The sequence below is a fragment of the Gopherus evgoodei genome, chromosome 2 (genome assembly GCF_007399415.2).
Source record: "Gopherus evgoodei ecotype Sinaloan lineage chromosome 2, rGopEvg1_v1.p, whole genome shotgun sequence".
NCBI classification, from domain to species: Eukaryota; Metazoa; Chordata; order Testudines; family Testudinidae; genus Gopherus; species Gopherus evgoodei.
In genome coordinates this window covers 286,312,268-286,332,970 of record NC_044323.1, presented here as the reverse complement: position 1 = coordinate 286,332,970, position 20,703 = coordinate 286,312,268, and the positions used below count along the sequence as shown (strand labels likewise).

The 20,703-nt window shown below is 45.3% G+C and overlaps 1 protein-coding gene across 1 annotated transcript in view; it reads left to right on the top strand.

Annotated features, from left to right (window-relative positions):
- The window catches only part of COL22A1 (collagen type XXII alpha 1 chain), a 327,940-nt gene that overhangs the window by 65,539 nt on the left and 241,698 nt on the right, over positions 1-20,703 (top strand).

Sequence of the window (20,703 nt, the reverse complement as noted above, 5' to 3'; positions counted from 1 at the left end):
AACAGGCTAGTGGCACACCTGGGACAAGAACCTAGGCCCTGTCCCTAGACCACACTGTTATGGCAGCTGTGTAGTAGCAGCAGAAGTGCAAGCTTCCCCTGGCAGCCTGCCAGTAGGCCTCAAGTCTCATTTGAGGGGGCGATTTCTGCTGCCAGCGGGCTGTTCCGTTTCCATGCTTCATTTTCTCCATTGAGAACACCAGTAGGGCTGCCATTGGAGGTGACAGCTTTTTTGTGCTGAATTCACCAATTTAGTCCACCTAGGGGGCCATTAAAGCACAGGCCTGATTTTGGCTTTGGTACAACTCCCTGCCCCCTGGGGGGGAGCTCTGGGAGGCTTTGCACCCACTGCTTCCTGGAACTCCTAGATGCACAGGGAGAATGCATCATGCTGTACCACCCCTTAGGAGGATACAACTTACTCTCCTCCTCTGTGGTGGAGGCCAAAGCCGAGAGATGGTGGAGCTCTGGCCTCTGCCTCCCAACCCTCATGTTGTAGCTTGAAATCCAAGAACTAGGACTGGGCCTGGCACCTAGGCATATGTGAGGGTGCAAGAGCAGCGAAGGCACCTTGTCCCTTCTCCCATACACACATCTTCAACATTTGGCTCAGTCTAGCCCTTAACGGGCATTGCCATTCACTTCCCTATCACCCCAGTTCAGCCAGGTTAAGGGCCCACTACTGTCATGCTGTCAGTGTCGTACGTCATGTACCAGGTTCAGCTAATTCAGGCAGGAGCAGGGCAGGGAGGGCCCTTTCATCTTCTGTGTTCTTGTTCTTCCCAAATAGCGTCTCCACCTCCCTCCTCCCCCCAAAATGTACTAGAAGTGTGTTTTCCCCACCACTTCACTCCCAGGAGGGGTTATCCTTGGGAGACCGAAGGGTTTATGCCAGTAAAGTCTTGGTGAGGTTTTTGCCTGGCTTATTATGAACTTGTAAATAACATGCTGCTGCAGTAGGGACAATTATGCCAAGTAGATAGCAGGCAGGCAGAATACTGACTGATTACAGCTTCAGTTTGCTTAATCCTGGGGAACTGGCCTCTGTTACGGCATGATGTGAAACGGGGCAGGACAGTGATATCAAGCAAGTAGAGTAGCTAAGCAAGCAGTAGATAAAAACCTATGGTCTGACCATCCAAGTGTGGTTAGGTGGCATATCCTAACTATGTATTTATGTCATATTCCAGGCCTCCAGCTAACTCCAAAGTCTCCTGATGCGAGTTTAGTCTGTTTGGCAGAAAAAGGCCCATTCAGGGAAAACTCAGCCCCTTTCCTCCTCCCATACTCAGCCCAGATCCCTTTATAGCTACAGCTAGGGGGTTCTTTTTTTAAACTGCTTGTGAATCAGGCTCTGTCCCTATAGTAAAGCTATTGAAACCTAGGGAATGAAGCCACAGTGGTCACCAGCCCTGCTATTCATGTTGGGTGGGGCTGTGGTCCACTAGGGGAGTGAAGCATCCTGATTTCAGAATAGTGAGCGAGGTGGTTTTTAGTATACCACTAAATGTTCAGTTTTTCATTTTCAGAGCAAAAGTGTGCTTGTGTGTATGTATAAATAACACATATGTATACACTAATTTAAGTTCTTTTATTCTAAAGGCTCTATACGATTTTCCTGGTCCTGGCAGGGAATATAGAAAAGTAGCTGAGTTATGAAAAGATATTCCTGTGCCTGGGTGTAAATCCACTGCCTGCTTTTGGGATAAACCCTGGGGAGGTTGTTCTGACAGCAGAGTGACTCTTGTAGAGAGATTCCCAGCATCAAAATTATGCTGGGAGGGAACTGAAGTGTATACCTGTCTGTAAGGGGTTGTGCTCCACCACCATGACTCCTCCTGCTGGTTGCTCTGGGAATCAGCTCTGTCCATCAGCAGGGCGCCCTCCTCTTGTGGTGTCTCACTCTCAGTTGCTGCTTCTCCACCATCTCTGCTGTCTGTGGGAACCCACGTCACTCCCAGACGACAGCATCCTCTTCAGGGCATGGCTCTTCGGCTGTGCCCCAAATCTGTTGTCTCCCCCATTCTGTGGGAACCGGCCGCCCTTTGCCAGCCTTTCGCCACAGCAAACAGCAGCCCTTTGCTCAGGGGCAAACTGCAGTCCATTGGCTGGCCACTTCCGTCAGCGGCCAGTGGGGCAAAACGAGGAGGCCACCCACTACTCTGAGCCCTGACCCAGAGACTTTATCGCTGGCAGCCGCTCACTGCCTCTCATTCCCTTCCACTGCTACCTGCTTTCCCTGGGCCACTTCCCCGCAGCCTCAGCACCTACTCAACCCCTGTATCAAGGCCACAGTCTGGGAGCCAGTGAGACTGGAGATCCACTTACTCCCCTGCCCCTGCCCCTGCCCCTGCCCCTGCCCCTGCCCCAGGTACGTCTCTCTACAGGCAGCCAGTCCTTCTCCCTTAAGCTCCAGGGAGAGACTCAGCTCCTCTCTTCCCTGCAGTCCTTCTTATAGGGCCCAGCCTGGTCCTGATTGGGTGCTTCTAATCCTTCCTCTGATTGGCTGGGCTCTGTACAACCGCTCCAAGGGCTACTATTAACACTTTGCCAGCTAGTGAGGGGAGCTGCCCCATCACAGTGTCACACAGAGAGGCAGAGGACAACTTGGCTGCAGCAGACTGAGATCAGACTATACCTCAGCCCAAAGTGGGTGCCAAGATTTGTGCTCCTAAATTCTTGTACACCCAAAACTTTTGGGTTTGTGTGGCTCAAGAGTGCTGCTTGCACCTATTGGGCAGAAGTTAACTTGCTGACATACATTTGGAGGCTGGACAAAAGTGACAAAAAATGTTGCCCTTTAAGGCCTGGTCTATACGTACAGCACTGCTGCAGAGCAGCTGTACCGACACAGCCGCTCTGCTGCTTCGTGTCTGGTGAAGACACTTGATGCTGACAGCAGAGAGCTCTCCCCTCGGCTAAAATAAACTGCCTCTGAGGGTGGCAGAAACTATGTCAGCAGGAGAAGCTCTTCCACCAACATAGTGCTGTGCATGTGAATGCTTTTGTCCGCGTAACTTTTGTCGATCAGGAGGGTGGTTTATTCACCCACCTGAGTGACATAAGTTACGCTGACATAGTCTGTAGTGTAGACATAGCTTAAATCTAGATTTTTAAAGGCTTTTGAATTGCATAAATGTTATAACCTCTACTGCACAATTAAGAGAAGATAATGCCATTCAAGTGATTGAGCAGTGAAGTACTAGGACTCTACATAAAGCCAGCTTCAACCAGGGAAAACTTGGCACAGGTCCTACTGTGGCTTTTTCACACCCTGGGTGATATAAGTTATACCAACAGAATTGGTGGTGTAGAGATAGCATAACTCTCAGCCACAGCAGATGAAGTCTAATTGTGAGATGTGGATGCTCTGCTAATTAGGAACATCAGAACGGCCATACTGGGTCAGACTGAAGGTCCACAGAACAGGTGATCATCAAGTGATGTATCCCCTGTTAATTATTGCAGTTTGGCTCAAATGAGTCATACCAGGGCAATATTAATTAGAAAACAATTATATGTAGAATTTATAAAGTGTTTTATATTTACATAGCAGAGATTAACTAGTTAATCCAAATAATACATTAAATTGTATTCCTCATGTGGGAGCATAGTACTATAGGACCTTCCGGTCACCTGCAGGTCAACCTATTGCCCTGCCAGGTGCAGCTGGAAGCAGAGCCAGGCCTGCTGAGTGTTTGGATAAGAGACCTTGCTAGGAAAAGTCCAGGTGCTACAAGGATTGTGTTAAGACTATCTTGAGTGTGCAGCCATGAAAATGTTTCCCCCAAGTGTTGCCTGACACCCTTCCTGTAGGTCACATGGGAGGGGTTTGCCAATGTTTCTGACCTAATCTATCTGTCTTTCTGTTGAGGGATCAACGTCATTCTTGATCAGTAATTAAACCAGGGATGAATATGGCCCAACATGTAAAACTGCTATCATGCTTCTCATCAGGGATGAGTTTGGCCTCGCATCAGAGAGACTCCTCATCCTGAAAGAACAGCACTCCCGATCCCGCTTTGAAGCCGCTGCCCTGCCTCATCCCCCACCCCACACAGGAGGCTTACATATAAAGGGCTGTGGAGTCACACTAAGGATTGAGAATTTTATTAATTTTCAGAGAAACATAATTGTCATAACAAACATTGGTTACAGAAATATACTGTGTTTTTAAAATGAGATTTCTCTCGTTGTGCTAAATTGCATTCCATAGGAGCTTTTACTCACAAAACAAAGATTCTCATCCAGCTATTTCAGATTACTCCTTAAAACAATATTGCACAGATAAGACTCCATGGGAACATTAGGGGAAAAGAGCCTCCATCAGCCCATGCCGTTGTTAAACCCAAGCTTTATGGTCAGGTGACCTTTTCTTCAGGTGACTATTTAATTTGGAGATACCGTTAACCTTGAGTTGGCCTATTAAAGACATACTACATGAAATACCAGCCTTGTTAATGACCAGAGGCCCTAAAGACCCTGAAATATAAACAAACAAGGCAGACACATTAAGTAATATAACCCATTAGCACCCATAAGGCCACTGGACAAATAAGTAGATGTCAAAATAGAGTTTTAGTCAGCTTTGTTAAAGTTTCATACACTTCCTGGAATTCTGTAGTAAACAGAAACCACTCTGCTGCCAAACCAACTCTAAGCACATACTCAGTGTCATATGCAACAGAGTCCTGTGGCACCTTGTAGACTAACAGAAGTATTGAAGCATAAGCTTTCGTGGGTGAATACCCACATGCGTCTGACGAAGTGGGTATTCACCCACGAAAGCTTATGCTTCAATACTTCTGTTAGTCTATAAGGTGCCACAGGACTCTTTGTGGCTTTTTACAGATCCAGACTAACAGAGCTACCCCCTCATATTTGACAGTATCATATGTTCATCTTATTATTCCCTCGAGCACAGCTAAAGCTGGAAGTGGATGGTTGGAAAAAATCACATAGGAAATAAGTAAGGCTACGATTTAGTCAGGGGTAGTAAAAGTCATGGACAGGTCATGGGCGTGAATGTTTGTTTATTGCCCGTGATCTGTCCCTGACTTCAGTCAGGGGTATTTTTAGTAAAAGTCATGGATAGGTCATGGACAATATACAAAAATTCACGCCTACGACCTGTCCATGATTTATACTATAAATACCCCACTGAAATTTTGGGGTGCCTGCTGCTGTGAGGCGCATCAGCTGCAGGGAAAACAAGGGGGGAACTGTTGTGGGGGTGCTGCTGCTGGGGCAGGGTCTGGGGCCAGTGGCACCAGCTGCAGGGGGCCACCGGAGCAGCGGTTGCTCTGGTCATCCCGGGAACTGCTGCCCTGGGGCCAGCTGCATGTGCTGCCCAAGCAGCAGCTGGTGCAGGTGGGCGTGGGCTGCCCAAACGGCTGGCTGCAGAACCATTCCAACTGCAGCTGGTGTGGCTGTCCCCAGAGCCAGCTGCTTGGGCAGCCCTGAGATCAGCCACACTGGCTCCTGCAGAAGCCATGGAGGTTGCGGAAAGTCATGGAATCCATGACTTCCACGACCTCCATGACAAACACGGAGTCCTAGAAATAAGTCTTCAGATGTAACATTTAGCGCAGTTAACCATCCGAATAGATCCCTTGGTAATCTTATTTCATGGAATCCACCACTTCAAATCTTTACAGTGTGGGTGGATGTCTTTCTAAGAGAGATGCTGTAGCTCCACCACAAACTACTGGGCTTGACCGTGTTCACTTATGCAGAAGGGAAGAATCACTGCCTCTTCTGCAGGAATCCCTGAGTACAGTTCTGTGGCCTGTATCACCCAGGAGCTCAGACTAGGTGGGCATAGTGGTTCCTTCTGGCCTTAAAAATCTATGACTCTGTGGAGCTCGAAAGGAGGCTGGATAGCCACATCTTGGATGGCTTAGACACAACAAATCCTGCATCTTGGCAGGGGGTTAGACTGGGTGACCCTTGCAGTCCCTTCTAACCCTATCGTTCTATGATCCTATGAATGAAGTGCCCACTTTGTCTGAGCTTCATTGGCACTCACTGGTTCTTCCTTCTCTTCAGAGGAGGCTACGGGAGGTTATTCTGACATCACAGTGACCCCGGCCATGAGAATCCTAGCACCAAGGCATTTTGCTGGAGGGATGCTCAGGCCTATGCAAGTAACTCCCTCTTTCTGATAAGTGAGGAGAGGGCACTTGGGCCACAGCAAATTGATCCCCAGAGAGGGTGGAGGATGGAGAGTAAGAAAAAATGGCAAACATGCTGCTGATTAGAAGAAAAGCCATGCTCTGATGGAGAGGATTAAAGACAAATTGAAGACTTTGTACGTACATAAGGCAGCTAAGTGGTTTTCTTGTGCAGTGGCCTGGAAAGCTGCCAAAGTCCCCAGTCAGTTAGGGGCAGGGAAAACACAGATGCAAAGTTAACACTTCACGTAAGAAGATTGGCTCCGTCAGGAATTTGATCCAGACGAGCCGTCGATTTGAGTTCACTGTGTCAGATCCGTTAAAGAATCTCAGAGCATGGTACGGTATAGCATGTGTGCATATTACAGTCAAGAACTCAGATACCGTAGTGCTGGGCACTCTATAAAAATCTAGTTAGATAGGGAGCCCAGTGCCTCTCTGAGGAAGGTTCAGGGCCATCTCTCTCCATGTGACCCACACCTGCCGTGAAGGGGGAGTGAGAGAGCAGTGCAGGAAGAATTAGGCTTAGAACTGATTGTTATAAGGGAGGTCTGTGCTGCTGTTCTGAGGACATTATAAATTCAATCTCCTTTTATGAGGTGATAGTGGTTAGGGTGGGCAGCTAAATTGCAAGGAAATAAGAGACAACTGTCTGAATAGTATAGGCCAAAGCTTATTTTTAAAGGACCCACCTGGCAATATTTTAATCCTAGTATCAAACCACATACATTCTTTCTGATCAACTGCCTCTTGGTAGCCCCTGGTGGGCCAGGGTCAACAGGCACCAAAAAGGGATGTGTCCCTTGAAATACAAGGAGGGTGGTAGGGGGTAGGAGACAGGACCGGCTTTAAGCCGATTCACCCAATTCCCCAGAATCTGGCCCTGTGCCGAAGAGGGCTCCGCGCCTGCGCATAAGGGGGCCCCGCTCCAGGGGTCTTCAGTGGCATTTCAGCGGTGGGGAGACCGCTCCGGGAGTCTTCAGCGGCATGAGGGGGTCCTTCGGTGCCGCAGAAAACCCGGAGCAAACGCCCCACTGCCAAGTATTCTAATCGGGCCCCGGGGGTAATAAAGCCGGTCCTGGTAGGAGAATGTTGTCCTCTCTGGTGTTGCAGAAATCTCAGCTGCACTTTGAGATCCCAGAACTGTTGCTTTGAGTTGGGGTGACAGTTTGGGTGAGTTCTGGCTCCCCCTCAGTGGGTGCACAAGTTGAGAAGAGAGCACAGGTCCTCTTCTTCCAGGACCTGTGCAGTGGGCTGACACAATCCCAGTGTAAATGCTTCCTGAGTGCAGACTTCATTGGGATTCATGGGAGCATTAGCAGTGCCAGACTCTCTAAAGTGGAAGGGGCTGCCAGGGTGGGACGGCAGCATGCACTGGATCTTGTTTCTGTGTGTAGCTCTTGTATGTGCTCTGCCAATTCATCCAGGGGCTTTCTGTTTGCATCTCTCCTCCTCAAGCAGGATGCCTCCAGCATCTGTGGCTGGTACTTTGCTCCTCTCCACTTCACTCTAGCGGTGGTTATTCACCCCATAACCTAGCCACTGTCTCGTTCCATGCCAAGGTGTTTTAAGATAGTGAACGCCAGGTGTCTGTCACGATCACGGTCAGGCACATCCATGGGGAAGGAACCATGACAAAACCTGAGTCTCATCCACATTCAGCTCCATAATCATCAAAATGTGCGAGCAGCATCAGGTCCAATTTTGGAGATGGGGTGAAAAAGGGGTAGCTCAAGCAAATGGTAATCTGACAAATGGAACGCTTCATTGCCAGGTCACTGGCGCATATCAGACTCGGGCCATTAATGGCAAAGTATTCAGTTCTGGAGGCTTAGGTGAAAACAGCTTCATAGATCTCAGGCTTGTTCTTATTCTGGATCCTAGTGCAAGGGGCTCCACATTACACAATAAACTTGGCTACATTCAGTGCTCACACTGTTATTAATCCCCCTTTAGTCAGTGAGCAACAGAGTAGCATTTGGCCTACTACCACACTTAGCACCAATTGCCATCTTCCTTGTCGATCTCAGCAGAAAAAGCCCAAGACCTTTTTTATATTCTAAGTTGAAGAAATACCATCTAGTTCGCACACATTCCCCTGACCAACATGTTTCTTGTTATCTGGGTTCCCGCATCCCTTTTAGAAAATTCTGTTGTAGGACAAAATACTTTCCGCTGGGCTGCTGGAGGAGTAAACAAGCCTGGTGAAAAGAAGACTACACATACACTGTGCTATAGGGTCTTTATGGAATTCATCAAGGCCCCTGTTTTCCAGTACATGGTTTTGTGATAACAGCTTTCCATAGCTGCTTAACCGCAGCACGAACCAGTGCGAGAGTGATGCCTTTGTTCCCTGGTAAGGGTAGCTTCTCCTTAGTAGCAAAGGTGGGTACTTTCTCTTTGTTTTTCAGAGCCCACAAGTAAGACAGGAATTAGGTCAAGCCCTGGTTTATTAACAGTGCTCAATGGGGCAGAGAACAGTGAGGTCAGGTCTATGTGGAAAGCAGACGCCCTGGCTGTCTCAAACATCTCATGCCCTAGATCATAGAGATGAAACAAATGGGGCAGATGGGGCGGGGGGGGCAGAGAAGAAAGAAATAGACAATGCTCTTTGGGCACTGGTACTGGGCTGGGTGACTAACTAAACCTGTCATATCTGCTCTAGGGGAGGCAGTGGGTCTCTCAAGGGGACACAGGGCAGTGTGGGAATGTTAGTGGTGCCAGCAGAATCCTGGGGGTGGGGCCTTTGCTGACAGGATTTGCTGGGCTGACAGGTCCTGTTTTCACAGTATTGACATAACAGTTGGCAAAGAGCCAGCTGGTCCACACTGATTTTTTTATTGTCTTTGTCTTACAAGGTCCTACATACAGGCTAATTTTCTGGGAATTCTCTCTCTCTCTCTCTCTCTCTCTCTCTCTCTCTCTCTCTCTCTCTCTCTCTCTCTCTCTCTCTCATACATATTATTGCCTTAATTTTCAGAAGCAGCTTTCACTTTAGGCCTGTGTATTTGCAATCACAAATAATGGAAGGCACATGTTAGAGTACACAGATGCCCAACTGCCTGACTGCAGCCTGCCTGTCAGTAAAATGTCTAATTTATCTCAATCCCACTTCCAGTTATTTGGGGTAAAAGGACTGGGGAATGTTTGAGTCACTGTGGTAAATGATGAGGTCACTGGCATCACATGATGGCTTCTTGAGTAAAGGCCTTGCTACTGTTTGCATCTGCAGAGGGGATCAGAGAGCTGTGTTTCTCCTTGTGACATGTCTTCCTTCACCCAATCAGGGACCTCAGCCTCTCTCTCTGATGCCTTCTTCCTGGCTGTCTCACCATCAGTTTACCTTTAACATGGAAAAAAAAAAAGATGTTCCATATCCTTTTTCTCCAGTGATAGAAACACTCCATTGTCAGAGGGACACATCAGGTGGTTGGCTGTTCTTACACTTACACTAATAGATTTGGAATTAGTGAAGACGTAGAAGCAAGCATGTCTTAGGGGGGAAGAGACTAAAAGGGTAAAAACTGACCTGAGCTGCTAGTATTTTAAGAAGTGGCTCCCACAAACATGCCCCACTAATAAAAACCTGGGGTTAAATCCTGACCCTATTAAATCCAGTGGGACCATCTTTTTGTTTCCAATTAAACAAAAACACTTTCTCATAACCAAGAAAAGAATAAGTACCCTGGGCAAACAAACATACTGTTTTAAGTGCCACACGCAGAAAAGTTGGTGCTTTGTCCCTGAGAAACATCCTGTGCATACCGAGAATATGGCACAGGGTCAAGCTTGTGCCAGCTGAAAGTGGGTGAGGTGGGTGAATGTCTTGGAGGAGGTTCGGTGCGGGTATTGCCCACCAGGAATTTAAAATGCGTGCCCCTCTGTGCAGTCTGGTCATTATTCTAAATATCACCAGAGTTCATTGCTGGCCTGTCTATCCAGAGGAACTTGCAGTGACTCCTTCTGGAGATCAGTTTATTACAGACTCCCCTTCTGCTGAATTCGGTGGGTGAGGCTACTTAGCAACACATATTTCCTGTTTTGAGTCACTGGAAGCTTTTATTAATCACTTTTCTTTTCAAACCATGGGAGAAATATGCAGCACAGAGAAGCTCTGGCAATCATCCTTCAGTACCAGTTACATGGGTGTTGAGCAGGAATGCTGTGTGGGGGGCTTTGATTTGATTTATATTTAAACATCGATTGCAAACTTTTCCACAATGGGTAACAGATAAAATTATGACTCTTTTACCCAACCCAAATCTCTACTTCTCACATCCATGGCTAGAGGATTTTCCATTGCAAAGGAAAGAGAAACTACTGAATGAAATGTGTTTTGTCAATATTACCTTCTCCTGTTGACCAGCTAGCAATGCATCTCCTACTCAATATCCTTTTCAGGATGCCTCTCCAGCTCTAGCTTTGAAAGTTGCATGTTCTGGAAATGATGTCTCCAGGGTAAATACATCCTTGAAAAGGAAACAAAGAAGGCTGCAAGAACAGTTCACTCCAAAGGAGAAGATTAGAGAGAGAACCAAAACATCATCTATAGCTCCATCCACACCACTGGGGATAAAACCATGTTAATAGAACCACTTCATGGTTCATTCTAACACTATTTGTCTGATTGTCACGGAGAAGCCGTAATTGTAATATTGTGTTTAAAAAACCCTGTTTCTTGTATATGTAGTATGTGACCCCTTTCTTTGCTATTCGTTATTATTTAAGCATTGATTATGTGTTCAGTACTCACAAGACACACGTAAAGATGACCCCTGCCCTGAGAAGTTTACCATGTAAAAGACATGCAAAGAGAAGGAAGAATGCTTCAGGAAACCCAGAGGGACAATTTAAATCTAGATTTCATTATGATTAAGTCCCTCTCTAAATAGTTAAACAATCAAATCAGTTCCTGGGTCCATAAATAAAACAAGCCTCCATTAACAAAAGAGAAAAAAAACTGAACAAACCCATGGAAAACTAAGGGAAGGGGTAAAATGTAAGCATCTTACTAGTATGTTATCTTACAAAGTGAGTTTTAGTACCAACGTCTAATTATTTTTGTGCCTATTCAAACTCAGTGACCTAGGATCATGGAAGCAGGGTCCAACAAGCATTCAGGAACAGCACTGGCTGATGTAGCGCCTTGTCACCTAGGAAGGTAAAGTCTTGAATAAGCTCTCCTGCAGCTGTATGCACATTTGTTTTCCAAACAGCTTTGCCAAGCCTACAGCTGGATGGAAAATTGAAACCATATGAATAGGAACCATTTAAAAACAGGGTTCTGTTAGCCTACTTTTACTGTTGTGAACCTGTCAGACCAGTTTACCTCACAAGAACTACTGCATCAGCAACCATGTTATAGCTTGGTTTATTTGCGCCCGTACACACAAGGCCATGTTACAGTTTTAACATGCTGTGTTGTATCCCTATCAAGGACAGGTGTGTTGTGCTGTTCATTATAGCAAAATTTGGTCCATAATACACAAGTATAATCATATCTTGGTGTAACAACACAGTGAGGCAGTCCTGTATTATAAAAAAGTAGCTTGGTATGGTAACCTTTCTAGTGTAGGTAGGTTCTCAGACAGTGGTGGCATGCCCCCCCCCCCCACTTTTAAACATGAGAGGGCTATGCCCCCGCACTTTTTAAAAGCTGTAGGGGGGAGCAAGGCAGAGAGGAACAAGCAGGGGTAGAGTCTTGAGGGGAAGAGACTGTGCAAAGGCAGGCCTGGGGGGAAGAATGGGCGGGGCAAGGGCTGCGTCTCAGAGAGAAGGGGCGGAGCCTCAGAGGGAGCAGCACAGGGGGTGGGACCACTGTTTGTGCACCTGTGTACTGTATCTCCAAAGTGTCAATTTTTAACTGATGATAGACAATTGTGAACTCATGCTTTTTGTACCTTGTTCTCTTAAAGAATTTTCATTTTTTACTGTGTTGGTTCTTAAACCCAGCCCCCCAAAGAACCATCTTGTCTAAAACATCACTGTGCACCTCTTATTGCCTCTAATGCATGGGACTGAATGATTGAGCTGTGATTGTCATGGGACAGGGAGGGGGAGAAGGACAGTATGTTTGACAAATGTCTGCTCTTGCTTAGAGGGTCATAGCATGGATCCTTTGATTTATAACCCCACAACCCATTTGTGTTCTAACGCACTTCCTGCAGCAGAGCACAGGGGAAAAGTTGAGTGCAAAAGCTCATTCTACTAAGATTTTTTCTCTCTTGTTGTTACTAAACCCAAAAGCCGCAATTTTCAAAGGCACCTAAGAGAGATTAGTGCTCAAATCTCAAGTTTTCATGGATGTTTAGTTAGCTAAAATTTCAGTAACCCCCTCTTTTTTTTTTTACCTAAACATTCCCCCGCAGTACATTAAATAATAGAAAACCCAAATGCAGCTTTGTGTTACTTCATCGAACCAGAAAGTGACCAAATTAAAAAAGGGTGATTTTCTCCTTTGAAAATCTGAGCCAAAAGAGTTGGGGGCTTGGTTTTGGACAAACTGGTTTGGATAAAATATTAACTGAACCGAATCTTCCTTCGGAACTCATCATTGAAACGCAGCTGAATCCTTTTGGTGATGATTTCTAATTCAGTAAAATGCAGCCTTTCTTTGAGCAACCAAATACAGAACTGCTCATGATGTCCATTCCCAGCCTGCCCCATCACCTAGAATAAAGCTGAAAGCCTTTCCCACAGTCGCCCATTCAGGGAGAGAGTCATTGGGCTCGAGTCCACCATCCTTACTCATGCCCACCAGTACCTTACTCTGTGAAGAGTCCCGTTGGGTAAAGATGGCAGAATCCAGCCCATAGAGTGTAAATCAAGTCTCTAAGGTCAACAAATGGATCCTGTTGGACTGTTTCTTTCAGAGTGGAGTGCCCTGCCCTGAGAATATGTTTAAATCTAGGAACTGTCTCAGATAGCATTGTGTTGCCCTGGAGGATAGGGCAAATCTCAGCTAGTCAGTTCCCATACTACAGGGGGCTTGGTAGAGCAACAGTCAAGACCTTTCATTTCACCGAGAAGTGAGTGGGAAGCCTCTGGTGTGACAAGTGTAACAGATTCCCTACTACAACCGGTTGGAAATGTTTTATTTAAAGCTTGTTTGACGGAAACTGCTATTTTTGTCAGAAATCAAGACTTTTTTTAAAATGTTTACATTTTGATGAAAATTCCTGGGGGGAAAATATATTAAAATGAAAATATTTTAATTTGGGGGAAAATATGAATTTTGTTTTAGATTTTTAACTATTTTAGAATTTGTTTGGGATTTGGTTTTATGTTTTTTTATTTTTATGTTATATTTACATTATTTCATGATACAATGGTACTACCATATGTCATGACATTATGGACTGTTTCTGTGGGCATGATATAATTGTTTTATTTTCTTTTAAAAATCATTAGGAGCAGATGCCACTTAGCACTGATTGAGCTAGAAGGATTGTTTCAGTGTTTCCTGTTTGTGTTGTAATTAAACACCTTGACAGAAACAGGAGATGCTTTGAGCAGAGTACTTCTGGCAGAGTTGTGTGTTAAAAAAATGGATTGAGTGAGGCATATTGTTAGGTGGGTGCCAGGCACAAGTTCTCTCATGGTCATAGCTGCTAAAATTCACCAGGTTCAACCCCAAAAAGGAAAGTCCCATTTAATAGCCATGTTCTGGTGTGTTAATCTACCATAATTATCAGTTTGCCCTCTAAAGAAAACACCACCACAATTTGTCTTTATTTCAAAGAGACAATGTCACAATAAAAGGCTTAAAAACAAAAACATTACCTTGACTCAGAGTTTAACTGCATGGCAAAATCTATCAACACTGCTATGCTGGAATAATTAAACTGCTACCATTTGACCAATACTTTGTATGTGGACACCCTTATTCAAAATAACTGCGGCCTTATTTCAGCTTTTGATGTAAGCTAAACCAAATAAAGGCTGCTGTTACTCTGCATAAGAATGTCCAAACAGCTTTAACTTTGGCAGTATAATTATGCTGATATAGTAAAGATGATAAATTTCTCCCTGTAGACAAGCCCCCAAGCTATATTTCCCCTTTTAGAGCTATCTGCGCACAAATAGAATTCTTATTCGTCAGCTGGAAACTAAACTGCTTTGTTAAACCTGTTTCTAATTTGGTGACTTTCTTGCTGTACGCAATAACACTGTTATGTCAGGGTTTCCTATTCTTTAATGTACTGCACAGGAATGTTTAAGTAAAAAAACTTTTAATTGAAATTTTAGATAACATCCATGAAAACATTTCTATTTCTTTTAGACTTTTCTTTTTAAAAGAAATTACAAACCGTAATGTTTGGCCCTGGCTGGTTTGACAGTGCCCACCTAAGCAGATCTAATCTCCTTTGTTTGTGTTCTAACACAGTGTATGATAATAGATAGGTTTGCTTGAAGTTCCAATGTGCAGCAGGAGCGAATAGGTTAGCGAACACTGTAGCCATATTACTCTATCTTTCATGAATTATGAGTGCAAGTGAGATTGATGGGGTTTTACAGGGTAAATATTCTGATGTTCCAACCTATGTGAGCTAAACCTTCACAATTTTGCTCGTTTTTATTCACAGTTGTTTCAATTTCAGGACTAGAAGAGAATTGCTACATTTTTTTTAAAAATGCTGTGACTAGTCAGAAGCTTTACACTGTGTTTGATTTTCTCTTTAAAGCTGCTGTCAACATTGCTACCCATTTCCCCGATACAAAGTTTGCTGCTGCAGTTTTGACTCTGTGACGTAGCATTGCTTGTGCCATAGCAGGTGTAGGAGAAAAGATCTGACAGAAGAATAGTGCCTATCAGCTGATCATACATAGGAAACCAGTGCATATACTATGATCTTCATTAGTGTTTAAGGGAGTTGTCATGGTGCCCAGTGTGGGTCACAGCTGAGAATGCCCAAACCCAGGACAGACTGTCAGAAAATATGGCAGACACCTCAAACTGATGCTACATTCCATTATTAGATTTCACCAAGCCTGTAATAAAAGGGTCCTCCCAGATCACTATACTAGTTTACCACAGAGTACAGACAGTCCCCTTGGTGTTCCAGCCCCTATTACCACTCAGGGAAACTGAACTTTACGGTGTACGGTTCTTAAAACTAAGCACACCACACATTAGGTTCTTCCAGTCACCCCAGGTCATTAGAGACATCAGGATTTTACCAAAAACAATGTTATTTGCCAATCCTTAGTAAACGAACTGAACATTTATTAATCAAGAAAATGAGTTACTAAAAATGTTAAAAGCAGATAATACATTACTGTTGAATCAGAATACGAGTCCAACTGCTAGCCAAGATAGCCCATGTCTGCTAATTCTCTGTAAGTTTCTTAGAGTCCTTCCATAAATCTTACAGGGTGTACCAGAATGATTTTTGGGGGGATCTCAGTTCAAAGGCTCAAAGGCTCCCTGTTTAGAGTTCAGCAGATCAGAGATGTCAGGGTCTTTCCCAATGCTGCTGCTTATAGCTGCGAACAGCTCAGTGAGTGTCACTGGCACAGCATGGGTTTTCCCAGGACAAAGTAGGTAATGCAAACAGTTTGAGAATCTCTGTTAAACCAGTGACCCTTGGTTTGAAGTTAACCTTCTACTTCCCATGCATACACAAATAATCCAATCACATTGATTTACATAAAGTAATTGCTAGCCATTCGTTATAACAGGGATAGATAATTGAAGACAATACAGGTAATATCATTAGTTCCATGCAGTACATATATATATCTTTGACCTTAAGGTTGATAGAGTACAGGATACAGACCCATGAAAACAATATCATCTACATTTTCCTTGATCTCTTAGCAACACAAGTGAATAAGCGAGTGTCCTCTAGTCCATTTAACATCCCTTTGATACTCACACAAATTGAATTGGTCTGATTGCCTTGCAATGCCTCTTGACATGCCTTTAAAGGTTACACACACAGGTGACCTGGCCTTTTAACTTTAACCTCAGATTGGTTTGTTAGCATCAAAGGAGTATCAAGCACAGATATTTCAGCCCAATGTTTTTGGGTTTTTTTTGGTAAGACTAACCCTGGCTGGTACACTGTCGTGACCAGATAACAAATGTGAGAAATTGGGACACTTTTTTTCAGGGGGGTATAGTTGTGTATGTAAGACAAAGCCTCTAATACTGGGATGGTCCCAATAACACTGGGACATCTGGACACGCTATGGTACATACATACGGATGGTTTGGCTTCGCAGGGAATGCTGTATTCTGTGGGCTATCCCAAGCTGAACAGTGGTAATTCAGTCGTAGGCTTGTTCCCACAGAACCAGCAACAAAGCAGAGTCACAGCCTTTTGGATGAGATATAAAGCTGGGGCTGACTATATGTGGTAGTGAGAAGTTGAGTAGCACTTCTAACAAGGTGAGGTGCGAAGACTAGTCCTAAACACCCTGCAGGGTTAGATTTCTGTTGATCACATGAACCAGACTCTGCATTGTTCTGGGTAGCTGAACAAATATTTCACACTACTCACTGAATCAGTGAGTCAGAGTAGTTAATATACTTTAGCAGTCTGGCCATCAGCTCAGGGTCGGGTCCCCTGCTCTTCAATCAAATAGTCTTCAAGAAGACATGTAAGCTTCTCAGGGCAGAGACTCTTTGTTCTGGGGTTGTACAATGCATAGCATGCTGGGATCATGCTTTGTGACTAGGGTGCCTAGGCATACAAAGCGATTACATGGTTTCAAAATGAAACCAGGTGAAATTCTCCAATATAGACTGAGCATAACGCTGAAAGGCCCCTATCATCAGCGGGTGGAATTGAACCTGGGTCTTCTTGAGCCTAGTACATGAGCCTCTACAGCATGAGCTAAAAGCCAACTGGCTCTTAGCTAAGGCTATACAGCAGACTCATTTATATGTATTTCTCTCTCTCTCTCTGCCTGCCTGCAACTAGAGGGGACAGAACAGCACACCCAGGAGGTGTGTGGGCTACATGTACTGGTTCTGTGGCAATCCGTCCCCATCAGGCTCGGAGGGAGGCCACTCTCTCTCACTACGTCACACAGTAAGGGGGGCAGGAATTAGCAAGCTAGAGGGCTCTGACCCTCTGGGCAGGGCAAAGCAGCACACAATCTATGGCCCGGCCGAGGCAGGCAACAATTTACAGCCCTGACCCCAGGGCCAGACCTAGACTAAATGGCGCCCCAGGCAAGGAACAACTAGGATCTGTAAATCTGTAGTTATTCATGCCATATATAAGGGGGGAGAAAGTTTCCTCTAAGTTTATAGAACCTCTTCAATTTTAAGAATAGCTGAAAGGTACTAACATCAAGAAAATGAACTGTGCACCGACGTTGTGTGGACCAGTATTAAATAGTGTTACAGTAGGTGACAGCCTTAGAATGTTAACCCTAGTCCTTCAGTTCAAAAGGTCGCCTTTGCCCTCATGAACGGAAGCACAGCATCAGAGAGGCCAAAGACGGGCCTGATGGCATTTTGAAGTGATAAAATAGCAAGCGATGCCAGTCTCTCAGCCATCATCGATTGAACATATGTTTTAATGAGCCTGAGCTCCAAAGAGCTGTGCTCACCACTTGCGACTGTGACCCCACAGCGTGAGCAGAATCCTCCAAGCTATCTGCACATTAGGAAAAGTGGAGAGTGCTTCCCATGTGGCAAAATGTGATGGATTTTGTCCAATTCAGCATAGAGATTTTTATCATTGACATCCAAACATTCCCCATGTGTCAGCATCCAGTGAAGGTCTGTACAATTGTTCAAGAGTGTTTTCCTGTCCGCCAGCAGCTTACTAAGGTCACACAAAACTCCACAGATCTATGTGTGGTGTTTCATTTGTCCAAATCTTTCTTCAATGGATACTTGAATAGCGTTAATGAGTTTGCAAAAAAATTCCGTCTTGAATTTTTCTTCTGAGATTTCCATCACTTCATCTTTGCCCTGGTAACCAAACTGGCTCTTCTTCTGATGAATACAAGCTTCCTTGAAGACAGGCTCCACTCTTAAGTTTTCCGCCATTTCTTTGCCAACAGTGATTGGCATCTTCAAACCCGTTGTCTCTGTAGGCCACAATGCAATCTAGGCAGCTTTTTATCCAAGTAGTAGTGGTCATGATGTCCATACAGAATACCTAAAACATTTTACTTCAAACAATCTATTTTCTCTCTTGTCACTATCAACAAAAACAGCACCCTGAGGCCACATCCACACTACAGAGTAAAATCGAAATTAATAAAATTGATTTTATAAAACAGATTTTATAAAATCGATTTTACGCGTCCACACTAGGGCACATTACTTCGGTGGTGTGCGTGCATGGTCCCAGGCTACCATCGATTTCCGGAGCGGTGCACTCTGGGTAGCTCAGTAAAAGAATGGGACCAATAAGTTCGATTTCCGTCCACACTAACCCTAAATCAATATAGTAAAATCGATTTTAGGGTTACTCCTTTCGTTTAGCTGGAGTACAGAAATCGATTTCAAGACCCCTTAAAATCGTTTTTAAGTGCCTTGTAGTGTGGACGGGTACAGCGTTAAATCGATTTAACGCTGTTTAAATCGATTTAACACTGTAGTGTAGACCTGGCCTGAGCCTGGCACCCTCCCAAGCATGGCATTGCAGGCAGTCCCCTGGGTCGCCACCCCTAAATCCAACCCTGCCTGAGCAATGTGCATTCTTTGTCTACAGTGTTCAGGCTAGAGCAGACAGCAAACACAGTCGGGGGCCCTGTCTCACTGCAGGCAGAGCAGAGAGCAATCTCTTGCCCAGCCCCCTGGCTTGGGCAGATCACAAACACACAAAGCACAGGCCTTCAGGCCTAGGGTGAGCAGGCTGCCACGCCAGAGCTGGGGTCAGCAGCAGGTGAGGTAGAGGGACCCAAGCCCACCATACTCCACCAGGTCGCAGCCCAGGACCCTAAGGGTGGCAGAGGGTCTTGCCACTGGATGAGCGGGAATTCCACCCAAACACACTGACTCACTCTCTGGCCACATAACCAGACTTATGTTTGGCTTCCCTGAGCTACTTTCTACCCCTACATAGGACTCCATTGCTCACAAAGTCTCTTCAGGGTACTCATCTGGCAGCCGTCCCAGCTGTGCCTTGGGGTACTCGTCTGGCAGCACCCCTCCCTCAGAGTCCTCCTCCAGGGACAGGGGTTGGCACAGCTCAGTCACTGGCTCAGGGGCTGGCAGCAAGGCAGAGGCATCTGACTCCTTCCCTAACTGAGCTAGAGGCCCCGCCTCTTATGCTTCCCATTCCACCCCTCTGCTTCCAACTCAGGGCTTGCCTGACTCCATCCACTAGGGGCAAGAGAGTGGTTCCTCCCCATCAGTTTTAAGAAATTCAGAGCAAAAGTCCAGGAGTGCATATGTATTCAAAGAGAAGGTTTACATGCAAACCAGAACTGATGAGTTTAGCTAAACTCTGGCATTAGGAACTAGAACCCTTTGGGGACACTGCCAGCCTGGCCCAATACACTGCACAGAACTAAGGAAACATTCACAGCGTGCCCTTTCTCACAGTACAGGGTGTGGATTCTTCAGGGCCTCGCTCTGCTTTGGTTGTCAAAAGGTTTGGTCAAGAACACAGAGGGGATATTTCCAGGCTTCAGTGAAATCCACCAGGCCACATTGTTGTTGAATTGCATGTTTTATGATATATAATCCACAGTTTCTGGAGTCATGTGATTATGTGACACCCTCTGTTTACTGTTTTGTTCATTTTTTAAACAAATGAAAATCTCTAGCCCTTATGGCTGTGGAGAAAAGCTTGAAAACGTGAACTCTAAAGATTCAAAAGTCAGAAGATAAACAAATGGACACCAAAATGTATTTTGTAAAATTTCATGATTTTGGGAGGCACAGTTCATAATTTTTGAAAGCTTGGAGAGGGCAGTACTGCAGCAGTTGATGATCTGCACATTCAATACTGATTCCTCGGAGGCTTTTGCCATCTACCCAAGAGGATATGTTGAATTGGTCAGCTGTAACTTCACTTCCACCCACCCCTCCCATTCTTTTATGCTATGTAATTTTTTGTGGTAGCACCATCTGTGCTCTCTGACTGAATTTGGACTCCAGTGGCCTTGCATGCACTGCTGAAGCCTTTGGCTCCCAGAGCCGCAGATCTGCCTGGATCCACTTTCAAAGGCAACACATAAACAACAAGTATTTCTGTGAAATTTGTACCCAGATCAGCTGCAATGTGGCCCAGAGTCCTCGGGGTAAGGGTCTGGCTTTGTCTAGGATGCTGGATTGCTGACCTATCCTGCTGAGAATAAATCAAGCAAGCCCTTCCAAGCAGAGTGCTGTGCCTCAGCTATACACACAGGTGAGCTTCCTAGAAAGGGTATAGTGTGGTGGCAGCCACCCCCTGAGGGATGTGCCCAGACCCAGTGCATTGGGTCATCCAGTGACTATTTCACAGCAGCATGAAGCCACTTAGATGTTGGGCTGGCCGCTGAGGCAATGATTAGCCACTCAGAGTATCCCTGCAGTTCTGAGACTGAACCCACTTAACCAGTTACCACCTTCCTCC